The sequence below is a fragment of the Drosophila suzukii genome, chromosome X (assembly GCF_043229965.1).
Source record: "Drosophila suzukii chromosome X, CBGP_Dsuzu_IsoJpt1.0, whole genome shotgun sequence".
In the NCBI taxonomy this organism is placed as follows: domain Eukaryota; kingdom Metazoa; phylum Arthropoda; class Insecta; order Diptera; family Drosophilidae; genus Drosophila; species Drosophila suzukii.
In genome coordinates, this window is record NC_092084.1 from 27167512 (window position 1) to 27195295 (window position 27784).

The window sequence follows — 27784 nt, forward strand, 5'->3', positions numbered from 1 at the left end:
ATGCAACAACCTAAAATGTACAATGTTGTACCTGATTAATACAGGTTAATGTTTTATATAAATTTCAATATATATCGCTAAAAAGTATTTAATACCGTAAATGCCATTAAAAAAATACTTGATATATTATTGGTTATATGAAACTAAGACATTTCGCAGCATTCGTTTTAGGTATAAAAATAAATTTATTGAAGGAATTGATATATGCCAGTAAAATGGTGTATTTTTAATTTCTTTCAATAAAAACATATATGACAAAATTAACAAACCAATATATAAAACTCTAAGCGGTGGATCACTCGGCTCATGGGTCGATGAAGAACGCAGCAAACTGTGCGTCATCGTGTGAACTGCAGGACACATGAACATCGACATTTTGAACGCATATCGCAGTCCATGCTGTTATGTACTTTAATTAATTTTATAGTGCTGCTTGGACTACATATGGTTGAGGGTTGTAAGACTATGCTAATTAAGTTGTTTATACAAATTTTATAATGAAATTTTATAAGCATATGGTATATTATTGGATAATAATAATTTAATTATTTTATTCATAATATTAACAAATATATGAAAAACATTATCTCACATTAGTAAATTAATTTGAATGTGAAAAACGAAGAGAAATATTTTCTTTTTCAATCAAATAATACTGAGAAATGTCTAGCATAAAAAATTTATCTAGAATTGTCTCTTATTAACGATTAGAAAATAGAAAGCCGTTGACTATATTATTATTCTTCGTTGATTCGTTAGACCAAACAAATGCCATACAAATATATATATATAAATATAACGAATTTAATAAAATGTTTTATCATTATATATAAAGAATTAATTGCAAATAAAAGTTATACACAACCTCAACTCATATGGGACTACCCCCTGAATTTAAGCATATTAATTAGGGGAGGAAAAGAAACTAACCAGGATTTTCTTAGTAGCGGCGAGCGAAAAGAAATCAGTTCAGCACTAAGTCACTTTGTCTATATGGCAAATGTGAGATGCAGTGTATGGAGCGTCAATATTCTAGTATGAGAAATTAACGATTTAAGTCCTTCTTAAATGAGGCCATTTACCCATAGAGGGTGCCAGGCCCGTATAACGTTAATGATTACTAGATGATGTTTCCAAAGAGTCGTGTTGCTTGATAGTGCAGCACTAAGTGGGTGGTAAACTCCATCTAAAACTAAATATAACCATGAGACCGATAGTAAACAAGTACCGTGAGGGAAAGTTGAAAAGAACTCTGAATAGAGAGTTAAACAGTACGTGAAACTGCTTAGAGGTTAAGCCCGATGAACCTGAATATCCGTTATGGAAAATTCATCATTAAAATTGTAATATTTAAACAATATTATGATAATAGTGTGCATTTTTTCCATATAAGGACATTGTAATCTATTAGCATACAAAATTTATCATAAAATATAACTTATAGTTTATTCAAATTAATTTGCTTGCATTTTAACACAGAATAAATGTTATTAATTTGATAAAGTGCTGATAGATTTATATGAATACAGTGCGTTAATTTTTCGGAATTATATAATGGCATAATTATCATTGATTTTTGTGTTTATTATATGCACTTGTATGATTAACAATGCGAAAGATTCAGGATACCTTCGGGACCCGTCTTGAAACACGGACCAAGGAGTCTAACATATGTGCAAGTTATTGGGATATAAACCTAATAGCGTAATTAACTTGACTAATAATGGGATTAGTTTTTTAACTATTTATAGCTAATTAACACAATCCCGGGGCGTTCTATATAGTTATGTATAATGATATTTATATTATTTATGCCTCTAACTGGAACGTACCTTGAGCATATATGCTGTGACCCGAAAGATGGTGAACTATACTTGATCAGGTTGAAGTCAGGGGAAACCCTGATGGAAGACCGAAACAGTTCTGACGTGCAAATCGATTGTCAGAATTGAGTATAGGGGCGAAAGACCAATCGAACCATCTAGTAGCTGGTTCCTTCCGAAGTTTCCCTCAGGATAGCTGGTGCATTTTAATGTTATATAAAATAATCTTATCTGGTAAAGCGAATGATTAGAGGCCTTAGGGTCGAAACGATCTTAACCTATTCTCAAACTTTAAATGGGTAAGAACCTTAACTTTCTTGATATGAAGTTCAAGGTTATGATATAATGTGCCCAGTGGGCCACTTTTGGTAAGCAGAACTGGCGCTGTGGGATGAACCAAACGTAATGTTACGGTGCCCAAATTAACAACTCATGCAGATACCATGAAAGGCGTTGGTTGCTTAAAACAGCAGGACGGTGATCATGGAAGTCGAAATCCGCTAAGGAGTGTGTAACAACTCACCTGCCGAAGCAACTAGCCCTTAAAATGGATGGCGCTTAAGTTGTATACCTATACATTACCGCTAAAGTAGATGATTTATATTACTTGTGATATAAATTTTGAAACTTTAGTGAGTAGGAAGGTACAATGGTATGCGTAGAAGTGTTTGGCGCAAGCCTGCATGGAGCTGCCATTGGTACAGATCTTGGTGGTAGTAGCAAATAATCGAATGAGACCTTGGAGGACTGAAGTGGAGAAGGGTTTCGTGTGAACAGTGGTTGATCACGAGTTAGTCGGTCCTAAGTTCAAGGCGAAAGCCGAAAATTTTCAAGTAAAACACAAATGCCATACAAATATATTATATTATATAAATCAAGCTAATTAATATACTTGAATAATTTTGAACGAAAGGGAATACGGTTCCAATTCCGTAACCTGTTGAGTATCCGTTTGTTATTAAATATGGGCCTCGTGCTCATCCTGGCAACAGGAACGACCATAAAGAAGCCGTCGAGAGATATCGGAAGAGTTTTCTTTTCTGTTTTATAGCCGTACTACCATGGAAGTCTTTCGCAGAGAGATATGGTAGATGGGCTAGAAGAGCATGACATATACTGTTGTGTCGATATTTTCTCCTCGGACCTTGAAAATTTATGGTGGGGACACGCAAACTTCTCAACAGGCCGTACCAATATCCGCAGCTGGTCTCCAAGGTGAAGAGTCTCTAGTCGATAGAATAATGTAGGTAAGGGAAGTCGGCAAATTAGATCCGTAACTTCGGGATAAGGATTGGCTCTGAAGATTGAGATAGTCGGGCTTGATTGGGAAACAATAACATGGTTTATGTGCTCGTTCTGGGTAAATAGAGTGTCTGGCATTTATGTTGGTCACTTGTTCCCCGGATAGTTTAGTTACGTAGCCAATTGTGGAACTTTCTTGCTAAAATTTTTAAGAATACTAATTGGGTTAAACCAATTAGTTCTTATTAATTATAACGATTATCAATTAACAATCAATTCAGAACTGGCACGGACTTGGGGAATCCGACTGTCTAATTAAAACAAAGCATTGTGATGGCCCTAGCGGGTGTTGACACAATGTGATTTCTGCCCAGTGCTCTGAATGTCAAAGTGAAGAAATTCAAGTAAGCGCGGGTCAACGGCGGGAGTAACTATGACTCTCCAAATGCCTCGTCATCTAATTAGTGACGCGCATGAATGGATTAACGAGATTCCTACTGTCCCTATCTACTATCTAGCGAAACCACAGCCAAGGGAACGGGCTTGGAATAATTAGCGGGGAAAGAAGACCCTTTTGAGCTTGACTCTAATCTGGCAGTGTAAGGAGACATAAGAGGTGTAGAATAAGTGGGAGATATTAGACTTCGGTTTGGTATCGCCAATGAAATACCACTACTCTTATTGTTTCCTTACTTACTTGATTAAATGGAACGTGTATCATTTCCTAGCCATTATACGGATATATTTATTATATCTTATGGTATTGGGTTTTGATGCAAGCTTCTTGATCAAAGTATCACGAGTTTGTTATATAATCGCAAACAAATTCTTTAATAAAACGGTGCATTTATGTATTTTTGATTTGAAAATTTGGTATAACTCCAATTACTCAGGTATGATCCAATTCAAGGACATTGCCAGGTAGGGAGTTTGACTGGGGCGGTACATCTCTCAAATAATAACGGAGGTGTCCCAAGGCCAGCTCAGTGCGGACAGAAACCACACATAGAGCAAAAGGGCAAATGCTGACTTGATCTCGGTGTTCAGTACACACAGGGACAGCAAAAGCTCGGCCTATCGATCCTTTTGGTTTAAAGAGTTTTTAACAAGAGGTGTCAGAAAAGTTACCATAGGGATAACTGGCTTGTGGCGGCCAAGCGTTCATAGCGACGTCGCTTTTTGATCCTTCGATGTCGGCTCTTCCTATCATTGTGAAGCAAAATTCACCAAGCGTTGGATTGTTCACCCATGCAAGGGAACGTGAGCTGGGTTTAGACCGTCGTGAGACAGGTTAGTTTTACCCTACTAATGACAAAACGTTGTTGCGACAGCATTCCTGCGTAGTACGAGAGGAACCGCAGGTACGGACCAATGGCACAATACTTGTTCGAGCGAACAGTGGTATGACGCTACGTCCGTTGGATTATGCCTGAACGCCTCTAAGGTCGTATCCGTGCTGGACTGCAATGATAAATAAGGGGCAATTTGCATTGTATGGCTTCTAAACCATTTAAAGTTTATAATTTACTTTATAAACGACAATGGATGTGATGCCAATGTAATTTGTAACATAGTAAATTGGGAGGATCTTTGATCACCTGATGCCGCGCTAGTTACATATAAAAGCATTATTTAATACAATGACAAAGCCTAGAATCAATTGTAAACGACTTTTGTAACAGGCAAGGTGTTGTAAGTGGTTGAGCAGCTGCCATACTGCGATCCACTGAAGCTTATCCTTTGCTTGATGATTCGATAATAAAGATGTTGCAAGCGGCATAATAATTTATGCTTGCTTGCAACAGCGCAGAACACGCGCAAAAGGTCTACTAATATAAGAGACCTATAAAAGAAACAATATATTATTATAAATAAATATTGAACAAACAAAATGTATCGTCATCTTTATTAGTCGTCAGTCAAATGCTCTGGAGAGCAGACGTGTTTTTCGAGCGCTCCGTGTGACAGGTCAATTTCGGCAGTAAAACGCGTTTTTCCTTGCTAAAAATAGCATAAATATTCGCGCATTGTGTTCGCATAATCATTACGCGTGTTTTTTGCACGAAAAAGGTGGTGGGAAGGCCAAAATCGCGATTTTTCACCCCAGACAGTTCGAGAACATTCGACGTGCTGAGAGAGAGGCGCTCTCTCGGGCGCTCCGTGTGTCGGGCCAATTTCGGCTGTAAAACGCATTTTTCCTTGCTAAAAATAGCATAAATATTCGCGCATTGTGTTCGCATAATCATTACGCGTGTTTTCTGCACGAAAAAGGTGGTCGGAAGGCCAAAACCGCGATTTTCCACCCCAGACAGTTCGAGAACATTCGACGTGCTGAGAGAGAGGCGCTCTCTCGGGCGCTCCGTGTGTCAGGCCAATTTCGGCAATAAAACTCATATTTCACTGTTGTAAGAGAGCCACTCTCTCTCGAGTGGCGCCTGCCTTATCTAGATAACGTTTTGACAGCAGCGCGGTTCGCGTCTGCACTAATTTATATCGGTTCGTGTCTCCGCAAATTGGTTGGTTTTTTGGAAATCAGCTGATTTCATTCCGCCAGAGGGCGACTACTTCAGGATTCATAGCATACATTCGGCGACACCTCATCGCTGTATCACTCCGCCAGAGGGCGGCGACTCCTAATACTTTTGCCTACATTTCGGCGACACCTCGTCGTCGATTTTTTGTCAGCAGAGGTAAAGGAAATAAATAGTTCACTCACACAGTTAGCCGGCTGTGCTTGTTGGTGGTGCTGTCGCCATGGGCGACAATAGCAACACCGGCAGCATGGATGTGGACAACGCGACTGTAGCCGCACCCAAAAAAGACACTTGGCAGGGTCAGAATCCGAGTGTCTTACCAAAAGGAGTCAAAAGGAGTCTACCTCCCGGGTCGCCAGAGTCAATTAGAGGCGTAAAGAAAATCATCATGGATAAACGGGAAAAATCTCCCAGCCCTACCCCGAGCTCATCGTGCTCCTCAAGCAACACGTCACCTGAGGAAGGTGAGATAATTCGCCCTTACATTTTCCCTAAAAAGACCATAAAGAATAAGGCTGCCGTGAATCAAGACAAAAAGAAGGATATAGGTCCTAGCACCTCAAATCGTTTCGCTTCTCTGCCTGTAGAGAGCAGCAATGAAAAGACCGTCGATAATGCAGAACTTAAAACAGCACCCAAGCCCCCTCCAATTTTTATCCCGAATGTAATAAACATTGGCAAATTTTTAAACGAAATGCGCACATTGGCGAATTCCGATACTTTCTCTTACAAGGCAACGGGAAGAGGCAACATCAGGCTAATGCCGAAGGACAGCACCACTTACCGAAAAATTGTTGCCCACCTGGACAACTGTCAATTCGCTTTCCGTACCTTCCAACTTAAGGAAGAGCGAGCTTTCCGCATTGTTGTTAAGGGACTACACCACACTACACCAATTGAGGAGGTCAAGGAAGCCTTTGTGAATCTCGGCCACAATGTGCGTGATGCTAAAAATGCAGTATCAAGGGTAACTAAAATGCCATTGTCGATGTTTTTCATTAACCTTGAACCAGCTCCAACAAACAAGAAAGTCTTCGAGATCAACAGACTGTGCCATGCCGTCGTCTCCATCGAGGAACCAAAAAAGTTTGATGAGGTGGTACAATGCTTCCGCTGCCAAGCTTTCGGGCATACTAAGAGGTACTGCAAACTTGAACATGTCTGTGTTAAATGCGGATTATCACACGACTCCCTGAATTGCATGAAGGCAAAGGAAGACCCACCTGTGTGCGGAAATTGTGGTGACAATCACACCGCCTCCTACCGCGGTTGTAAGATCTACATAGAAGCCAAGAAGCGCTTCAGCCCGAAGCCTAAGGCAGTAACTGCTTCTTCATCCAATCCTGCTCCACGCGCAAATTTCCCAGCGAGCAGTGCCGCGAATCAGACAGGGAATCAGAAATTCAGTTACGCCAACGTTGCTAGGGCTGGAGCGGCTGAAAACCTCAAAAATAATGGCCAGTCCCCTCTTGATGCCTTGGAGGAGAGAATGATGCGCAGAATGGAATCAATGATGAACTCCATGTTCAATCAGTTCCAAAACTTAGTGATGACAATGCTCTCCAATCAGAACAATCTTAAATGTCCATAAACACCCAACTTATAATATGGAATGCTAACGGCTTGGCTACGAGCAAGCCTGAGGTCGAACATTATATAAAGACTAACCAAGTAGACATCTTACTCGTGTCCGAGACACACTTCACCACCAGATCCCACTTTACCATTCCCGGCTACGAAATAATCAACGCATTGCACCCTGGCGACCGGATACGTGGAGGAGCCTCTATTATCATCAGACGCGGCATTCAATACGAGGAGCTCGAGCCCGTACAACTGGAATGGATGCAGTGTGCGAAAATCCACCTCATAACGTCGCTAGGCAAAATTACCATCGCCTCCGCATACCTCCCTCCAAGATACACATTGAGCCAAACTGATCTGTCTGACGTACTATTGAATCTGGGTCCTAGATTCTTAATCGGAGGCGACTTCAACGCAAAACATACTTGGTGGGGATCACGGACCGTCAACCCGAAAGGAAGCACACTTCTCAGATGCATCAGGGCACTGGGTTGCACCGTCTACTCAACTGGAGAGCCTACCTACTGGCCCACCGACCCAGCCAAGATTCCGGACCTCTTGGACTTTGCATTTAGCAGAGGAATTGACCCCACAAAAGTATCTACGGCTGCATGCCATGATCTTGCATCGGATCACAGCATGGTCAAGATTTTATATAGCAACTCCTATCTGAGAAATCCAACGGCAGTCAAGCTCATCAGACGGAATACAAACATCCCGATTTTTAAATCTTGGCTAGAAAATCATGTAGACCCCCAGCCAGTACTAGAAAGTCCGATAGACATCGACGAAGCGGTGGAGTACCTCACCAGACAGGTCCACCTGGCAGCAAGCATCGCCACCCCGGAAGTTGAAACTACACGAACGGTGCACACCAGAGGCCAAAGAGACAACTATCTCTGGTCAACCGAGCTGGCAACAAAGGTAAGCGAAAAACGGCGTTTGAGGAGGGTCTGGCAGTTAAGTAGAAGACGGTCGGACAAAACCATCTACAACAGGGCTTGTAAAGACCTTAACAGGATGCTCCTAGACCTAAAAAGCAAGTCTCTAGAAGCCTACCTCGCGGACCTTGAACCCTGTAGTGCAGATCACAAGCTTTGGAACGCAACTAAGTATTTGAAGCGACCCACACGGAGGATAGCTCCTATAAAATCATCGACTGGAGCCTGGTGTCGCTCAAACCAAGAAAAAGCAAACGCCTTTGCCGACCACTTAAGGAGTAGTTTCCAGCCATTCGACCTGTGCGACCCAGTGGACCATCAAGAGACTCTTCATTTCCTGGATGTGGCTTGTCCCATGGACTTGCCCATTCCAGAAATCGACTGTGAGGAAATAAAGGAGGAGTTAACATCACTCAAACCAACAAAGTCTCCTGGATATGATCGTCTAGACGCCACTGCTCTGAAGCTTATGCCGCCGAACTGCATTGAAAACTTGAAGTTCATCATGAACCAAAGTCTAAGACTCGGCCATTTCCCAACACAATGGAAATGTGCAGAGATTATTGTCATCCCCAAACCAGGTAAGCCTGAGGCCGAACTGGGATCTTACAGGCCCATCAGTCTGCTGCCAATCCTCTCCAAAATCTTGGAAAAATTATTCCTGAGGAGATTGATGCCTGTGCTAGAGGAAAAACATATCATCCCAGATCACCAATTTGGCTTCAGGCGAGCTCACGGGACCATTCAACAGTGCCACAGGGTAGTGAGCTGCATTTTAGACTCCTTCGAGTCTAAAAGGTTCTGCACTGCAGCATTCTTAGACGTCAGGCAAGCTTTCGACAGAGTCTGGCACCAGGGCCTATTGTATAAATTAAAGCACACCCTGCCTACTCCTCATTACCTACTTTTGAAGGACTATCTTGAAAACAGAAGGTTTTATGTAAGATGTAACCAGCAGGAGTCGCCCATCCACGAAGTGGCCGCTGGAGTCCCCCAAGGCAGTGTACTCAGCCCAATATTGTACTCAATATACACCGCGGATATGCCCATTCCCACAGGTAGTCTCAACATGACCTGTACATATGCTGACGACACGGCGTTTTTAGTCTCCGCAGACTCCCTGCCACTGGCTGTGCAAGGCCTGCAGCAAGCTCTGTTAAACATAGAACCGTGGCTTAAAAGATGGAACGTCATCATAAATGCAGAGAAGTCAACGAATATATCTTTCTCCTTACGACCAGGTATATCCGCACCGGTTATGCTGAACGGAGCAGCCATCCCGCAACAGCTCACTGCAAAATATCTGGGTCTGACCCTGGATTCTAAACTAACGTGGAAGGAACATATCGTGGGCAAAGCAAAACTCTTGATGCTAAAAAACAGACAAATGTGGTGGCTACTACAAAGAAGGAGTAAATTATCAACTAAAAACAAATTACTGCTATATAACAGCATCTTAAAACCAACATGGACATATGGCATAGAGCTGTGGGGCACTGCAGCTATCTCAAACCTTAAGAAATTAGAAAGAGTCGAAAACAGAATACTACGCCAAATTTTAAATGCCCCTTTTTACGTGAGAAACACCACAATTAGGAGGGATCTTAAGCTCCCCACAGTGGTAGAAGAGGCGGCTAAACGCAGCAGACGGCACCTAGACAAAATAGAAGACCACCCAAACCCACTCGCTTCCAGAGTGCTCGACGTTGAACCTCGGCGATTAAAAAGACGACACCCCACAGACCTGCCGTTCAGGGTCCCCTAATTGATGCAATTACATACACGCAAACACATGTAATACACCCCACATATTTCCACTAATACTCCTCACTACATAAGCTTTATGTAAACTAACACTGAATTTATTGCCACAAAATTTAATTTATTGCCAACTAGGGCAGACGTAAATATATAAAATTCAAATCAAAAAAAAAAAAAAAAAAAAAAAAAAAAAAAAAAATCTTTATTAGTGACGCGATGATAAAGTGGCAAACATATTCCATGTATAAATATTCCTATGGTATTTTGATAATGCAAGTAAAGAGGACATATATAAAAGTAAGTGTATGTTCCTCCAATGGTAGCAGCGGTTGGTTGGTTGGTGTCTGCTCCTCTTATTGTTCAAAACTTATGTTATGGTAGCAAGTCTGTATCGTCATATTATTAGTGACGCGAAAAATTAGTGGCAAACAATATTCGATGTATAAATATTCCTATGGTATTAATATTCAAATGAAGAGACCATTTAAATAAAGAGGACATATATAAAAGTAAGTATATGTTCCTCCAATGGTAGCAGCGGTTGGTTGGTTGGTGTCTGCTCCTCTTATTGTTCAAAACTTATGTTATGGTAGCAAGTCTGTATCGTCATATTATAAGTGACGCGAAAAATTAATGGCAAACATATTCGATGTATATAAATATTCCTATGGTATTCAAATTCAAGTAAAGAGACCATTAAAGTACAGAGAGAGGCCATATAATAAGTAAGTATATGTTCCTCCAATGGTAGCAGTGGTTGGTTGGTTGGTTGGTTGGTTGGTTGGCGGCTGCTCCTCTTATTGTTCAAAACTTATGTTATGGTAGCAAGTCTGTATCGTCATATTATAAGTGACGCGAAAAATTAGTGGCAAACATATTCGATGTATAAATATTCCTATGGTATTGAAATTCAAATAAAGAGACCATTAAAATAAAGAGGACATATATAAAAGTAAGTAATGGTAGCGGCGGTTGGTTGGTTGGCGGCTGCTCTTATTGTTCTAAACTTATGTTATCAATATGAGTTTGGCAATACAATAAAGAAGACCAATCTAATCCATATAAGACTAAATGGATTATATGGATATGCTTAGGAAACCCATATATTAATAAAAAAAAATTTATGTATAGAAAATTATACATATATGTATTTATATAAATGAATCGTATGGATATGGCTTATAGTAGATATAATACCTTTAAGGAATATTAATGTATAATATAGTAAATATATATACGTTGAAATATAAATGCATTTTTATATATATGGCAGCATATAAGTGTCATATGAAAAATAATAGAGTTTACCCATATATCACTGAAATGAGATATATAAACCTAGTGAGGGGCGGCACTAGTGAATGAATCGTATAGATATGGCTTACAGGTATAATACCTATATGTCATAATATGGTTTAATATTATAAATATACATTGAAATATGAATGAATTGTATAGATATGGCTTTTAAATGCCATATGCATAAGAATAAATAGAATGATTAACACTTATATCACTGAAATAAGATATAAAAACCTAGTGAAGGGTGGCACTAGTACTGTAAACATGATTTTGGCAGAGCTCGGGGTAAAAAACTACTATAGGGAGGTGGTCGTTGGCGGGCCCCTCCTCGTATTGGTCAAAACCTATGTTATACATATGAGGTTGTCAATACTATAAAGAACGCCAAGCATATCCATATAAATGTATGGATATGCATACAAATCCATACAAAAGTGAAAAAAAAATAATGTATTGAAAAATATACATATATTTATATAAGTGAATCGTATGGATATGGCTTATAGGTATAATACCAATAAGGCATAACAATGTATAATCTAGCAAATATACATCGAAATATGCAGGAATTGTATAGATATGGCATATAAATGCCATATACATAAGAATAAATTGTATATCAATGCAATTAAGATATATAAACCTAGTGAGGGGCGGCACTAGTAAATGAATCGTATGGATATGGCTTATAGGTATAATACCTATAAGGCATAATAATGTATAATATAATAAATATACATTAAAACATGATTGAATTATATAGATATGGCATATAAATGCCATATACTTAAGAATAAATGGTAAAATTTACCCGTATATCACTTAAACACGATATATAAACCAAGTGAGGGTGACGCTAGTACTGTAAACATGCTTTTGGAAGATAATGGGTCCAAAAACTACTATAGGGAGGTGGTCGTTGGCGGGCCCCTCCTCGTATTGGTCAAAACCTATGTTATGCATATAAGTTTGTCAATACTATTAAGACCGCCAAGCATATCCATATAAATGTATGGATATGCATAAAAATCCATACAAAAGTGAAAAAAAATAATGTATTGAATAATATACATATATTTATATAAGTGAATCGTATGGATATGGCTTATAGGTATAATACCTATAAGGCATAACAATGTATAATCTAGCAAGTATACATCGAAATATGAAGGAATTGTATAGATATGGCATATAAATGCCATATAAATAAGAATAAATTGTATATCAATGCAATAAGATATATAAACCTAGTGAGGGGCGGCACTAGTAAATGAATCGTATGGATATGGCTTATAGGTATAATACCTATAAGGCATAATAATGTATAATATAATAAATATACATTAAAACATGATTGAATTATATAGATATGGCATATAAATGCCATATACTTAAGAATAAATGGTAAAATTTACCCGTATATCACTGAAACACGATATATAAACCTAGTGAGGGTGACACTAGTACTGTAAACATGCTTTTAGAAGATCATGGGTCCAAAAACTACTATAGGGAGGTGGTCGTTGGCGGGCCCCTCCTCGTATTGGTCAAAACCTATGTTATGCATATAAGTTTGTCAATACTATTAAGACCGCCAAGCATATCCATATAAATGTATGGATATGCATAAAAATCCATACAAAAGTGAAAAAAAATAATGTATTGAAAAATATACATATATTTATATAAGTGAATCGTATGGATATGGCTTATAGGTATAATACCTATAAGGCATAACAATGTATAATCTAGCAAGTATACATCGAAATATGAAGGAATTGTATAGATATGGCATATAAATGCCATATAAATAAGAATAAATTGTATATCAATGCAATAAGATATATAAACCTAGTGAGGGGCGGCACTAGTAAATGAATCGTATGGATATGGCTTATAGGTATAATACCTATAAGGCATAATAATGTATAATATAATAAATATACATTAAAATATGATTGAATTATATAGATATGGCATATAAATGCCATATACTTAAGAATAAATGGTAAAATTTACCCGTATATCACTGAAACACGATATATAAACCTAGTGAGGGTGACACTAGTACTGTAAACATGCTTTTAGAAGATCATGGGTCCAAAAACTACTATAGGGAGGTGGTCGTTGGCGGGCCCCTCCTCGTATTGGTCAAAACCTATGTTATGCATATAAGTTTGTCAATACTATTAAGACCGCCAAGCATATCCATATAAATGTATGGATATGCATAAAAATCCATACAAAAGTGAAAAAAAATAATGTATTGAAAAATATACATATATTTATATAAGTGAATCGTATGGATATGGCTTATAGGTATAATACCTATAAGGCATAACAATGTATAATCTAGCAAGTATACATCGAAATATGAAGGAATTGTATAGATATGGCATATAAATGCCATATAAATAAGAATAAATTGTATATCAATGCAATAAGATATATAAACCTAGTGAGGGGCGGCACTAGTAAATGAATCGTATGGATATGGCTTATAGGTATAATACCTATAAGGCATAATAATGTATAATATAATAAATATACATTAAAATATGATTGAATTATATAGATATGGCATATAAATGCCATATACTTAAGAATAAATGGTAAAATTTACCCGTATATCACTGAAACACGATATATAAACCTAGTGAGGGTGACACTAGTACTGTAAACATGCTTTTAGAAGATCATGGGTCCAAAAACTACTATAGGGAGGTGGTCGTTGGCGGGCCCCTCCTCGTATTGGTCAAAACCTATGTTATGCATATAAGTTTGTCAATACTATTAAGACCGCCAAGCATATCCATATAAATGTATGGATATGCATAAAAATCCATACAAAAGTGAAAAAAAATAATGTATTGAAAAATATACATATATTTATATAAGTGAATCGTATGGATATGGCTTATAGGTATAATACCTATAAGGCATAACAATGTATAATCTAGCAAGTATACATCGAAATATGAAGGAATTGTATAGATATGGCATATAAATGCCATATAAATAAGAATAAATTGTATATCAATGCAATAAGATATATAAACCTAGTGAGGGGCGGCACTAGTAAATGAATCGTATGGATATGGCTTATAGGTATAATACCTATAAGGCATATTAATGTATAATATAATAAATATACATTAAAATATGATTGAATTATATAGATATGGCATATAAATGCCATATACTTAAGAATACATGGTAAAATTTACCTGTATATCACTGAAACACGATATATAAACCTAGTGAGGGTGACACTAGTACTGTAAACATGCTTTTAGAAGATCATGGGTCCAAAAACTACTATAGGGAGGTGGTCGTTGGCGGGCCCCTCCTCGTATTGGTCAAAACTTATGTTATGCGTATGCATATGATTTTGTCAATACTATAAAGAAAACTTGTTTTGTACATACAAAACTAAATGAATTATATGGATATTGAAAAATAAATGGCATTATATCCATATAATGAAAATATACTTGTATTCTCTTATTATAAGAGAGAATACCATATGGGTGGTTGGCAAAGAGAATTGAAAATACCCGAATTGAAGATATTGGGTTCAAAAACTACTATAGGGTGGTGTAGCAAATAAAGTTAAGACCATATATCCATATAATGGATATACACATGTATTCTCTTATTATAAGAAAGAATACCATATGGTTGGTTGGTAAAGATAATTGAAAATACCCGAATTGAAGATTACGGGTTCAAAAACTATTATATGGTGATGTAGCAAATAAAATGAAGATGATATATCCATATAATGGAATTATATGTGTATTCTCTTATTATAAGAGAGAGTTTCAAATGGTTTGGTGGCAAAGACAATTGAAAATACCCGAATTAAAGATAATGGGTCCAAAAACTACTATAGGATGGTCAATGGGCCGGCCATCTCCTATTGACAATAGTCGGTAGATAAGATATTATCCGTCAAATTTGTTTCTGTGTTCATTTATGAATATGGGACTTGGCTCCGCGGTTAATATTTTAAGCCCAAGATAATAAAGTCGAAACAAAGGCCAAGTGTTTCTATTATACATAGAATAACAAATTGTTTCCCAATTTTATCGTTAATGAAACCTATTTAAAACCAAAAGAGGCAGGATTGCTAGATATACATTGTAAATGTATATTTGACCTTTCTGCCTCTATCTTAACTATTTAATATTAGTTTACACAAAAAAAGGCGTAAAAGCGAATTATAAATATATTTTATTATTAAAGTACATATCATATATGCGCTCGGTTTTATATTATATATTACCAAAGAGTCTATATGAATATATACAGATAAATTTTAAATTTATCATCAAAATACAAATGATTTAACTCAATATTATATATTGGTTAAACAAAAATTGTACATGTGTGGATACAATAATGACGTATGTCGAACAAAAATGATATTTTAGAATGAAATATGCATATATAAAGAAAATATTATTACATATTACAAAATATTGTGTTTTAAAGAAGATAAGATATTTCTTTTTTTTAAACATCAATAATTAAAAAACTTGTTATTATTAGTGGCGAAACAAGTATATATTGAAAACAAACGTATACGAATGCTATATAAAAATGGCCGTATTCGATAGAAAACAATCTATAAAATTTATATTGCTAATTTCTATTCAAAAATATGAATGAAATATGAATAAAAACATTATTCTGGTTGATCCTGCCAGTAGTTATATGCTTGTCTCAAAGATTAAGCCATGCATGTCTAAGTACACACGAATTAAAAGTGAAACCGCAAAAGGCTCATTATATCAGTTATGGTTCCTTAGATCGTTAACAGTTACTTGGATAACTGTGGTAATTCTAGAGCTAATACATGCAATTAAAACATGAACCTTATGGGACATGTGCTTTTATTAGGCTAAAACCAAGCGATCGCAAGATCGTTATATTGGTTGAACTCTAGATAACATGCAGATCGTATGGTCTTGTACCGACGACAGATCTTTCAAATGTCTGCCCTATCAACTTTTGATGGTAGTATCTAGGACTACCATGGTTGCAACGGGTAACGGGGAATCAGGGTTCGATTCCGGAGAGGGAGCCTGAGAAACGGCTACCACATCTAAGGAAGGCAGCAGGCGCGTAAATTACCCACTCCCAGCTCGGGGAGGTAGTGACGAAAAATAACAATACAGGACTCATATCCGAGGCCCTGTAATTGGAATGAGTACACTTTAAATCCTTTAACAAGGACCAATTGGAGGGCAAGTCTGGTGCCAGCAGCCGCGGTAATTCCAGCTCCAATAGCGTATATTAAAGTTGTTGCGGTTAAAACGTTCGTAGTTGAACTTGTGCTTCATACGGGTAGTACAACTTACAATTGTGGTTAGTACTATACCTTTATGTATGTAAGCGTATTACCGGTGGAGTTCTTACATGTGCTTAGATACTTGTATTTTTTCATATGTTCCTCCTATTTAAAAACCTGCATTAGTGCTCTTAAACGAGTGTTATTGTGGGCCGGTACAATTACTTTGAACAAATTAGAGTGCTTAAAGCAGGCTTCAAATGCCTGAATATTCTGTGCATGGGATAATGAAATAAGACCTCTGTTCTGCTTTCATTGGTTTTCAGATCAAGAGGTAATGATTAATAGAAGCAGTTTGGGGGCATTAGTATTACGACGCGAGAGGTGAAATTCTTGGACCGTCGTAAGACTAACTTAAGCGAAAGCATTTGCCAAAGATGTTTTCATTAATCAAGAACGAAAGTTAGAGGTTCGAAGGCGATCAGATACCGCCCTAGTTCTAACCATAAACGATGCCAGCTAGCAATTGGGTGTAGCTACTTTTATGGCTCTCTCAGTCGCTTCCCGGGAAACCAAAGCTTTTGGGCTCCGGGGGAAGTATGGTTGCAAAGCTGAAACTTAAAGGAATTGACGGAAGGGCACCACCAGGAGTGGAGCCTGCGGCTTAATTTGACTCAACACGGGAAAACTTACCAGGTCCGAACATAAGTGTGTAAGACAGATTGATAGCTCTTTCTCGAATCTATGGGTGGTGGTGCATGGCCGTTCTTAGTTCGTGGAGTGATTTGTCTGGTTAATTCCGATAACGAACGAGACTCAAATATATTAAATAGATATCTTCAGGATTATGGTGTTGAAGCTTATATAGCCTTCATTCATGGTGGCAGTAAAATGTTTATTGTGTTTGAATGTGTTTATATAAGTGGAGCCGTACCTGTTGGTTTGTCCCATTATAAGGACACTAGCTTCTTAAATGGACAAATTGCGTCTAGCAATAATGAGATTGAGCAATAACAGGTCTGTGATGCCCTTAGATGTCCTGGGCTGCACGCGCGCTACAATGAAAGTATCAACGTGTATTTCCTAGACCGAGAGGTCCGGGTAAACCGCTGAACCACTTTCATGCTTGGGATTGTGAACTGAAACTGTTCACATGAACTTGGAATTCCCAGTAAGTGTGAGTCATTAACTCGCATTGATTACGTCCCTGCCCTTTGTACACACCGCCCGTCGCTACTACCGATTGAATTATTTAGTGAGGTCTCCGGACGTGATCACTGTGACGCCTTGTGTGTTACGGTTGTTTCGCAAAAGTTGACCGAACTTGATTATTTAGAGGAAGTAAAAGTCGTAACAAGGTTTCCGTAGGTGAACCTGCGGAAGGATCATTATTGTTTAATATCCTTACCGTTAATAAAAAAATTTGTTTTTATTATAATAACATTATTATAGTAATACAAATAAAATATTAAATTGCCAAAAATATGATCTATATATATATAGATCAAATACAATTTCGAAAAAGCAAGTCGAAATATAATAATTGTAATAAGAAATATATAATATATAAATATATTATTGCAATAAATAAGAGAAATAAATAAGCAAGAAAGCAAAAGCAAAACAAATAACAAATTCGAACAAGCAAATCGAAATTATTTGATATTATTATTATATTGTATATTAAATGCAATTAATAAAACACTGTGTGTATATGGACCATAATATACACGCGTTGCGATATGTATTGTTCATCTCAGTTATGCGCATACATTGGATAATGCAACAACCTAAAATGTACAATGTTGTACCTGATTAATACAGGTTAATGTTTTATATAAATTTCAATATATATCGCTAAAAAGTATTTAATACCGTAAATGCCATTAAAAAAATACTTGATATATTATTGGTTATATGAAACTAAGACATTTCGCAGCATTCGTTTTAGGTATAAAAATAAATTTATTGAAGGAATTGATATATGCCAGTAAAATGGTGTATTTTTAATTTCTTTCAATAAAAACATATATGACAAAATTAACAAACCAATATATAAAACTCTAAGCGGTGGATCACTCGGCTCATGGGTCGATGAAGAACGCAGCAAACTGTGCGTCATCGTGTGAACTGCAGGACACATGAACATCGACATTTTGAACGCATATCGCAGTCCATGCTGTTATGTACTTTAATTAATTTTATAGTGCTGCTTGGACTACATATGGTTGAGGGTTGTAAGACTATGCTAATTAAGTTGTTTATACAAATTTTATAATGAAATTTTATAAGCATATGGTATATTATTGGATAATAATAATTTAATTATTTTATTCATAATATTAACAAATATATGAAAAACATTATCTCACATTAGTAAATTAATTTGAATGTGAAAAACGAAGAGAAATATTTTCTTTTTCAATCAAATAATACTGAGAAATGTCTAGCATAAAAAATTTATCTAGAATTGTCTCTTATTAACGATTAGAAAATAGAAAGCCGTTGACTATATTATTATTCTTCGTTGATTCGTTAGACCAAACAAATGCCATACAAATATATATATATAAATATAACGAATTTAATAAAATGTTTTATCATTATATATAAAGAATTAATTGCAAATAAAAGTTATACACAACCTCAACTCATATGGGACTACCCCCTGAATTTAAGCATATTAATTAGGGGAGGAAAAGAAACTAACCAGGATTTTCTTAGTAGCGGCGAGCGAAAAGAAATCAGTTCAGCACTAAGTCACTTTGTCTATATGGCAAATGTGAGATGCAGTGTATGGAGCGTCAATATTCTAGTATGAGAAATTAACGATTTAAGTCCTTCTTAAATGAGGCCATTTACCCATAGAGGGTGCCAGGCCCGTATAACGTTAATGATTACTAGATGATGTTTCCAAAGAGTCGTGTTGCTTGATAGTGCAGCACTAAGTGGGTGGTAAACTCCATCTAAAACTAAATATAACCATGAGACCGATAGTAAACAAGTACCGTGAGGGAAAGTTGAAAAGAACTCTGAATAGAGAGTTAAACAGTACGTGAAACTGCTTAGAGGTTAAGCCCGATGAACCTGAATATCCGTTATGGAAAATTCATCATTAAAATTGTAATATTTAAACAATATTATGATAATAGTGTGCATTTTTTCCATATAAGGACATTGTAATCTATTAGCATACAAAATTTATCATAAAATATAACTTATAGTTTATTCAAATTAATTTGCTTGCATTTTAACACAGAATAAATGTTATTAATTTGATAAAGTGCTGATAGATTTATATGAATACAGTGCGTTAATTTTTCGGAATTATATAATGGCATAATTATCATTGATTTTTGTGTTTATTATATGCACTTGTATGATTAACAATGCGAAAGATTCAGGATACCTTCGGGACCCGTCTTGAAACACGGACCAAGGAGTCTAACATATGTGCAAGTTATTGGGATATAAACCTAATAGCGTAATTAACTTGACTAATAATGGGATTAGTTTTTTAACTATTTATAGCTAATTAACACAATCCCGGGGCGTTCTATATAGTTATGTATAATGATATTTATATTATTTATGCCTCTAACTGGAACGTACCTTGAGCATATATGCTGTGACCCGAAAGATGGTGAACTATACTTGATCAGGTTGAAGTCAGGGGAAACCCTGATGGAAGACCGAAACAGTTCTGACGTGCAAATCGATTGTCAGAATTGAGTATAGGGGCGAAAGACCAATCGAACCATCTAGTAGCTGGTTCCTTCCGAAGTTTCCCTCAGGATAGCTGGTGCATTTTAATGTTATATAAAATAATCTTATCTGGTAAAGCGAATGATTAGAGGCCTTAGGGTCGAAACGATCTTAACCTATTCTCAAACTTTAAATGGGTAAGAACCTTAACTTTCTTGATATGAAGTTCAAGGTTATGATATAATGTGCCCAGTGGGCCACTTTTGGTAAGCAGAACTGGCGCTGTGGGATGAACCAAACGTAATGTTACGGTGCCCAAATTAACAACTCATGCAGATACCATGAAAGGCGTTGGTTGCTTAAAACAGCAGGACGGTGATCATGGAAGTCGAAATCCGCTAAGGAGTGTGTAACAACTCACCTGCCGAAGCAACTAGCCCTTAAAATGGATGGCGCTTAAGTTGTATACCTATACATTACCGCTAAAGTAGATGATTTATATTACTTGTGATATAAATTTTGAAACTTTAGTGAGTAGGAAGGTACAATGGTATGCGTAGAAGTGTTTGGCGCAAGCCTGCATGGAGCTGCCATTGGTACAGATCTTGGTGGTAGTAGCAAATAATCGAATGAGACCTTGGAGGACTGAAGTGGAGAAGGGTTTCGTGTGAACAGTGGTTGATCACGAGTTAGTCGGTCCTAAGTTCAAGGCGAAAGCCGAAAATTTTCAAGTAAAACACAAATGCCATACAAATATATTATATTATATAAATCAAGCTAATTAATATACTTGAATAATTTTGAACGAAAGGGAATACGGTTCCAATTCCGTAACCTGTTGAGTATCCGTTTGTTATTAAATATGGGCCTCGTGCTCATCCTGGCAACAGGAACGACCATAAAGAAGCCGTCGAGAGATATCGGAAGAGTTTTCTTTTCTGTTTTATAGCCGTACTACCATGGAAGTCTTTCGCAGAGAGATATGGTAGATGGGCTAGAAGAGCATGACATATACTGTTGTGTCGATATTTTCTCCTCGGACCTTGAAAATTTATGGTGGGGACACGCAAACTTCTCAACAGGCCGTACCAATATCCGCAGCTGGTCTCCAAGGTGAAGAGTCTCTAGTCGATAGAATAATGTAGGTAAGGGAAGTCGGCAAATTAGATCCGTAACTTCGGGATAAGGATTGGCTCTGAAGATTGAGATAGTCGGGCTTGATTGGGAAACAATAACATGGTTTATGTGCTCGTTCTGGGTAAATAGAGTGTCTGGCATTTATGTTGGTCACTTGTTCCCCGGATAGTTTAGTTACGTAGCCAATTGTGGAACTTTCTTGCTAAAATTTTTAAGAATACTAATTGGGTTAAACCAATTAGTTCTTATTAATTATAACGATTATCAATTAACAATCAATTCAGAACTGGCACGGACTTGGGGAATCCGACTGTCTAATTAAAACAAAGCATTGTGATGGCCCTAGCGGGTGTTGACACAATGTGATTTCTGCCCAGTGCTCTGAATGTCAAAGTGAAGAAATTCAAGTAAGCGCGGGTCAACGGCGGGAGTAACTATGACTCTCTTAAGGACTCGGTGTTCACATGAGATCTCAACACCCAGACGAACTTGATGATATTCGTCGACGTGTTGATATCAAGGCAAGATGGTGTGAGGAAGAGAAGATGATGATGGCGAGAAAGGAGGTTGAGCTCACGGCAAATGGTATCAAACACATTAATAAGCAACTAGCGGTATTTTTCACGAACCGTAGCGTCGAAGCAATTAAAAAGCTGAGACAGAGGGACGATTATAAGGAGAAAATCGAGCAGATAAGGGGGCAATCTGCTCTCGTCCCAGAAGTTGCTAATCTAACCATACGGCGCCGCCCTAGTAATAGTGAGCAAAACCCCCAAGTACCAACGTCTGAAACATCTCCAATCACACCATTAGAACAGTCGAACAGTGGAATCTTGTTGGCGCTACGCGGGTATAGCCCCGTAGTTTGTCCTTCCAGATGGAGAGCCCAAGAACTGCAAACTATCATTGATAGGGCGCAGATCGAGGGGAAGGAAACCACTCTCCAGTGTTTATCCGCTTATCTTCAGGGAATTTTTCCGACACAGGGTGCAAGACGCACGCTGACGAGGCCGGCACGGCGGCCTCGGAATAGAAGAGAAAGCAGAAGGCAGCAGTACGCTGTCATCCAGCGAAACTGGGATAAGCATAAAGGAAGGTGCATTAAGTCAATACTTGAGGAAACTGATGAGTCGGTAATGCCAAACCGAGAATTTATGGAACCCTATTGGAGGGAGATAATGACTCAGCCCAGCCCAAGCTCTTGCGACGATATAGTGACAACTCCAGTTCACTCGCTTGAGAGGGTTTGGTCCGCTATTACAAAGCGCGAACTTAGGGCATCAGCAGTCGCATTATCTAGCTCTCCGGGGCCTGACGGAATAACTCCAAAATCTGCTAAGGAGGTGCCGTCAGGCATTATGCTTCGCATAATGAACCTAATTCTATGGTGCGGTAAATTACCTCGCTTTATCCGACTGGCCAGAACCATCTTCATTCCGAAGACGGGGACGGCAATGCGACCGCAAGACTTTCGTCCAATATCGGTGCCATCAGTATTGGTAAGACAGCTAAATGCAATATTGGCAACCCGGTTGACCTCATCAGTTGATTGGGACCCGCGTCAGCGGGGCTTCTTACCTACAGACGGATGCGCCGATAATGCGACGATAGTCGACTTAGTCTTGAGGAGTAGCCATAAAAGCTATAGATCTTGCTACATAGCCAATCTGGATGTAAGCAAGGCATTTGACTCTTTGTCACATGCATCTATATATAACACCCTAAAAGCTTATGGCGCACCAAAGGACTTCGTCGACTACGTACAAAGTTCGTACGAGGTTGGTGGTACTAGTCTCTGCGGAGAAGGTTGGAGTTCAGAGGAATTCGTCCCTGCGAGAGGAGTGAAGCAGGGTGACCCTTTGTCTCCTATTCTATTTAATCTGGTCATTGACCGGTTACTTAGAGCCTACCCCAAAGAAATTGGTACCAAGGTTGGAACTGCCATGACAAACGCGGCCGCGTTTGCAGACGATTTGGTCCTTTTTGCGGAAACTCGAATGGGGCTTCAACAACTGCTTGACAAGACAGTTAGCTATCTGGCTACTGTTGGACTCACCCTTAATGCTGACAAGTGTTTCACTATCGGTATTAAGGGTCAGCCGAAACAGAAGTGTACTGTGTTAGATCCACATACCTTCCGAGTAGGCTTGAACGGGTGTCCGGCATTGAAGCGAACTAACGAGTGGAAGTATTTAGGCATCATTTTCAATGCAAACGGGAGGGTCAAGTGCAACCCAGCAGAGGACATTGGTCCAAAGCTACAAAGGTTGTCACAAGCCCCTCTTAAGCCTCAACAGAAGATATTTGCCCTTCGAACCGTCCTTATCCCACAACTCTATCACAAGCTAACCCTTGGGAGTGTGACGATAGGTGTGTTACGAAAATCCGACAAATTGATACGATTCTATGTGCGTAAATGGCTAGATTTACCACCGGATGTGCCAATAGCATTCGTTCACGCCCCCCCAAAGTGTGGGGGACTCGGGATTCCATCATTAAGATGGATGGCTCCGATGCTTCGTCTAAGACGATTGAGCAATATAAAATGGCCTCACTTCGAGCAATCCGAAGTGGCCAGCTCTTTCATCGAAGACGAAATGCAAAGGGCCCGAGTTAGGTTGCTAGCGGAACAAAATGAAATGCTAACACGTCCGGCAATAGAAGAGTATTGGGCAAATAGATTGTTCGTGTCTGTTGATGGCCACGGTCTCCGTGAAGCGGGCCATTATGGTCCACAACACGGATGGGTTAGTCAACCCACGCGTTTGCTAACAGGGAAGGAATATAGAGACGGAATTAAACTGCGGATAAATGCCCTACCCACGAAGTCTCGTACTACGAGGGGAAGGCACGAATTGGATCGACAGTGTCGTGCAGGATGTGATGCTCCCGAAACATCAAACCACATCATGCAAAAATGCTATCGCTCGCATGGGAGGCGGGTAGCTAGACACAACTGCGTAGTAAATCGAATCAAGCGGGGACTTGAGGAGAGAGGCTGCGTGGTCATTGTTGAGCCAAGTCTGCAGGGCGAATCCGGCCTCAATAAACCCGACCTGGTGGTACTCCGACCAAATCACATTGATGTGATCGACATTCAGGTGACAAATGACGGACACTCTTTGGACGATGCGCACCAGCGCAAAATCCAAAGATACGATACACCGGACATAAGACGCGAATTGCGGCGCAAATTCGTAGCGACAGGTGATATTGAGTTTCATTCTGCCACTATTAACTGGCGGGGGATCTGGAGTGGTCAATCCGTAAAACGGTTGATTGCGAAGGGCCTTCTTAATAAATATGATAGCCATATCATAAGTATACAGGTAATAAGAGGAAGTCTTGGCTGTTTTAGACAGTTCATGTATTATGGTGGATACTCAAGAGGCTGGACGTAGCTTATGCCTTGGTTCAAATATAAATGCCGGCTGCCTTGGCAAAACATCAATAAGGCATAAACATCGCACAACAACAACATATAAGGATGGTTTTAGTACGTATGCGTTGTGGAACCCTCAAAGTGAAGAAGGTTCAGATAGAGCAATGAATCGTGCATGCTAGACAAACTGTGACCACACAAGGTGATGGCAGACCTAGTATCTTTCGAAGATTTCCATGCCTTAGCGATCAAAAAAAAAAAAAAAAAAAAAAATAGCCAAATGCCTCGTCATCTAATTAGTGACGCGCATGAATGGATTAACGAGATTCCTACTGTCCCTATCTACTATCTAGCGAAACCACAGCCAAGGGAACGGGCTTGGAATAATTAGCGGGGAAAGAAGACCCTTTTGAGCTTGACTCTAATCTGGCAGTGTAAGGAGACATAAGAGGTGTAGAATAAGTGGGAGATATTAGACTTCGGTTTGGTATCGCCAATGAAATACCACTACTCTTATTGTTTCCTTACTTACTTGATTAAATGGAACGTGTATCATTTCCTAGCCATTATACGGATATATTTATTATATCTTATGGTATTGGGTTTTGATGCAAGCTTCTTGATCAAAGTATCACGAGTTTGTTATATAATCGCAAACAAATTCTTTAATAAAACGGTGCATTTATGTATTTTTGATTTGAAAATTTGGTATAACTCCAATTACTCAGGTATGATCCAATTCAAGGACATTGCCAGGTAGGGAGTTTGACTGGGGCGGTACATCTCTCAAATAATAACGGAGGTGTCCCAAGGCCAGCTCAGTGCGGACAGAAACCACACATAGAGCAAAAGGGCAAATGCTGACTTGATCTCGGTGTTCAGTACACACAGGGACAGCAAAAGCTCGGCCTATCGATCCTTTTGGTTTAAAGAGTTTTTAACAAGAGGTGTCAGAAAAGTTACCATAGGGATAACTGGCTTGTGGCGGCCAAGCGTTCATAGCGACGTCGCTTTTTGATCCTTCGATGTCGGCTCTTCCTATCATTGTGAAGCAAAATTCACCAAGCGTTGGATTGTTCACCCATGCAAGGGAACGTGAGCTGGGTTTAGACCGTCGTGAGACAGGTTAGTTTTACCCTACTAATGACAAAACGTTGTTGCGACAGCATTCCTGCGTAGTACGAGAGGAACCGCAGGTACGGACCAATGGCACAATACTTGTTCGAGCGAACAGTGGTATGACGCTACGTCCGTTGGATTATGCCTGAACGCCTCTAAGGTCGTATCCGTGCTGGACTGCAATGATAAATAAGGGGCAATTTGCATTGTATGGCTTCTAAACCATTTAAAGTTTATAATTTACTTTATAAACGACAATGGATGTGATGCCAATGTAATTTGTAACATAGTAAATTGGGAGGATCTTTGATCACCTGATGCCGCGCTAGTTACATATAAAAGCATTATTTAATACAATGACAAAGCCTAGAATCAATTGTAAACGACTTTTGTAACAGGCAAGGTGTTGTAAGTGGTTGAGCAGCTGCCATACTGCGATCCACTGAAGCTTATCCTTTGCTTGATGATTCGATAATAAAGATGTTGCAAGCGGCATAATAATTTATGCTTGCTTGCAACAGCGCAGAACACGCGCAAAAGGTCTACTAATATAAGAGACCTATAAAAGAAACAATATATTATTATAAATAAATATTGAACAAACAAAATGTATCGTCATCTTTATTAGTGACGCGATGATAAAGTGGCAAACATATTCCATGTATAAATATTCCTATGGTATTTTGATAATGCAAGTAAAGAGGACATATATAAAAGTAAGTGTATGTTCCTCCAATGGTAGCAGCGGTTGGTTGGTTGGTGTCTGCTCCTCTTATTGTTCAAAACTTATGTTATGGTAGCAAGTCTGTATCGTCATATTATTAGTGACGCGAAAAATTAGTGGCAAACAATATTCGATGTATAAATATTCCTATGGTATTAATATTCAAATGAAGAGACCATTTAAATAAAGAGGACATATATAAAAGTAAGTATATGTTCCTCCAATGGTAGCAGCGGTTGGTTGGTTGGTGTCTGCTCCTCTTATTGTTCAAAACTTATGTTATGGTAGCAAGTCTGTATCGTCATATTATAAGTGACGCGAAAAATTAATGGCAAACATATTCGATGTATATAAATATTCCTATGGTATTCAAATTCAAGTAAAGAGACCATTAAAGTACAGAGAGAGGCCATATAATAAGTAAGTATATGTTCCTCCAATGGTAGCAGTGGTTGGTTGGTTGGTTGGTTGGTTGGTTGGCGGCTGCTCCTCTTATTGTTCAAAACTTATGTTATGGTAGCAAGTCTGTATCGTCATATTATAAGTGACGCGAAAAATTAGTGGCAAACATATTCGATGTATAAATATTCCTATGGTATTGAAATTCAAATAAAGAGACCATTAAAATAAAGAGGACATATATAAAAGTAAGTAATGGTAGCGGCGGTTGGTTGGTTGGCGGCTGCTCTTATTGTTCTAAACTTATGTTATCAATATGAGTTTGGCAATACAATAAAGAAGACCAATCTAATCCATATAAGACTAAATGGATTATATGGATATGCTTAGGAAACCCATATATTAATAAAAAAAAATTTATGTATAGAAAATTATACATATATGTATTTATATAAATGAATCGTATGGATATGGCTTATAGTAGATATAATACCTTTAAGGAATATTAATGTATAATATAGTAAATATATATACGTTGAAATATAAATGCATTTTTATATATATGGCAGCATATAAGTGTCATATGAAAAATAATAGAGTTTACCCATATATCACTGAAATGAGATATATAAACCTAGTGAGGGGCGGCACTAGTGAATGAATCGTATAGATATGGCTTACAGGTATAATACCTATATGTCATAATATGGTTTAATATTATAAATATACATTGAAATATGAATGAATTGTATAGATATGGCTTTTAAATGCCATATGCATAAGAATAAATAGAATGATTAACACTTATATCACTGAAATAAGATATAAAAACCTA

General features: G+C 38.2%; 4 non-coding genes and 1 pseudogene across 4 annotated transcripts; all 5 read left to right on the plus strand.

The window, feature by feature from the left end:
* Positions 1-279: 279 nt before the first annotated feature.
* Positions 280-458, plus strand: LOC118879239 (5.8S ribosomal RNA). The gene has a single exon (XR_005015664.1). It is a non-coding gene; the product is annotated as a 5.8S ribosomal RNA (ribosomal RNA).
* Positions 459-861: 403 nt separating this feature from the next.
* Positions 862-4821, plus strand: LOC118878984 (large subunit ribosomal RNA). Its single transcript, XR_011604826.1, has one exon. It is a non-coding gene; the product is annotated as a large subunit ribosomal RNA (ribosomal RNA).
* An 11058-nt stretch (positions 4822-15879) lies between these two features.
* Positions 15880-17874, plus strand: LOC118879241 (small subunit ribosomal RNA). The gene has a single exon (XR_005015666.2). It is a non-coding gene; the product is annotated as a small subunit ribosomal RNA (ribosomal RNA).
* Positions 17875-18542: 668 nt separating this feature from the next.
* On the plus strand, positions 18543-18721 carry LOC118879237 (5.8S ribosomal RNA). Its single transcript, XR_005015663.1, has one exon. It is a non-coding gene; the product is annotated as a 5.8S ribosomal RNA (ribosomal RNA).
* Positions 18722-19124: 403 nt separating this feature from the next.
* On the plus strand, positions 19125-26298 carry LOC118879238 (large subunit ribosomal RNA; annotated as a pseudogene).
* Positions 26299-27784: the final 1486 nt, after the last annotated feature.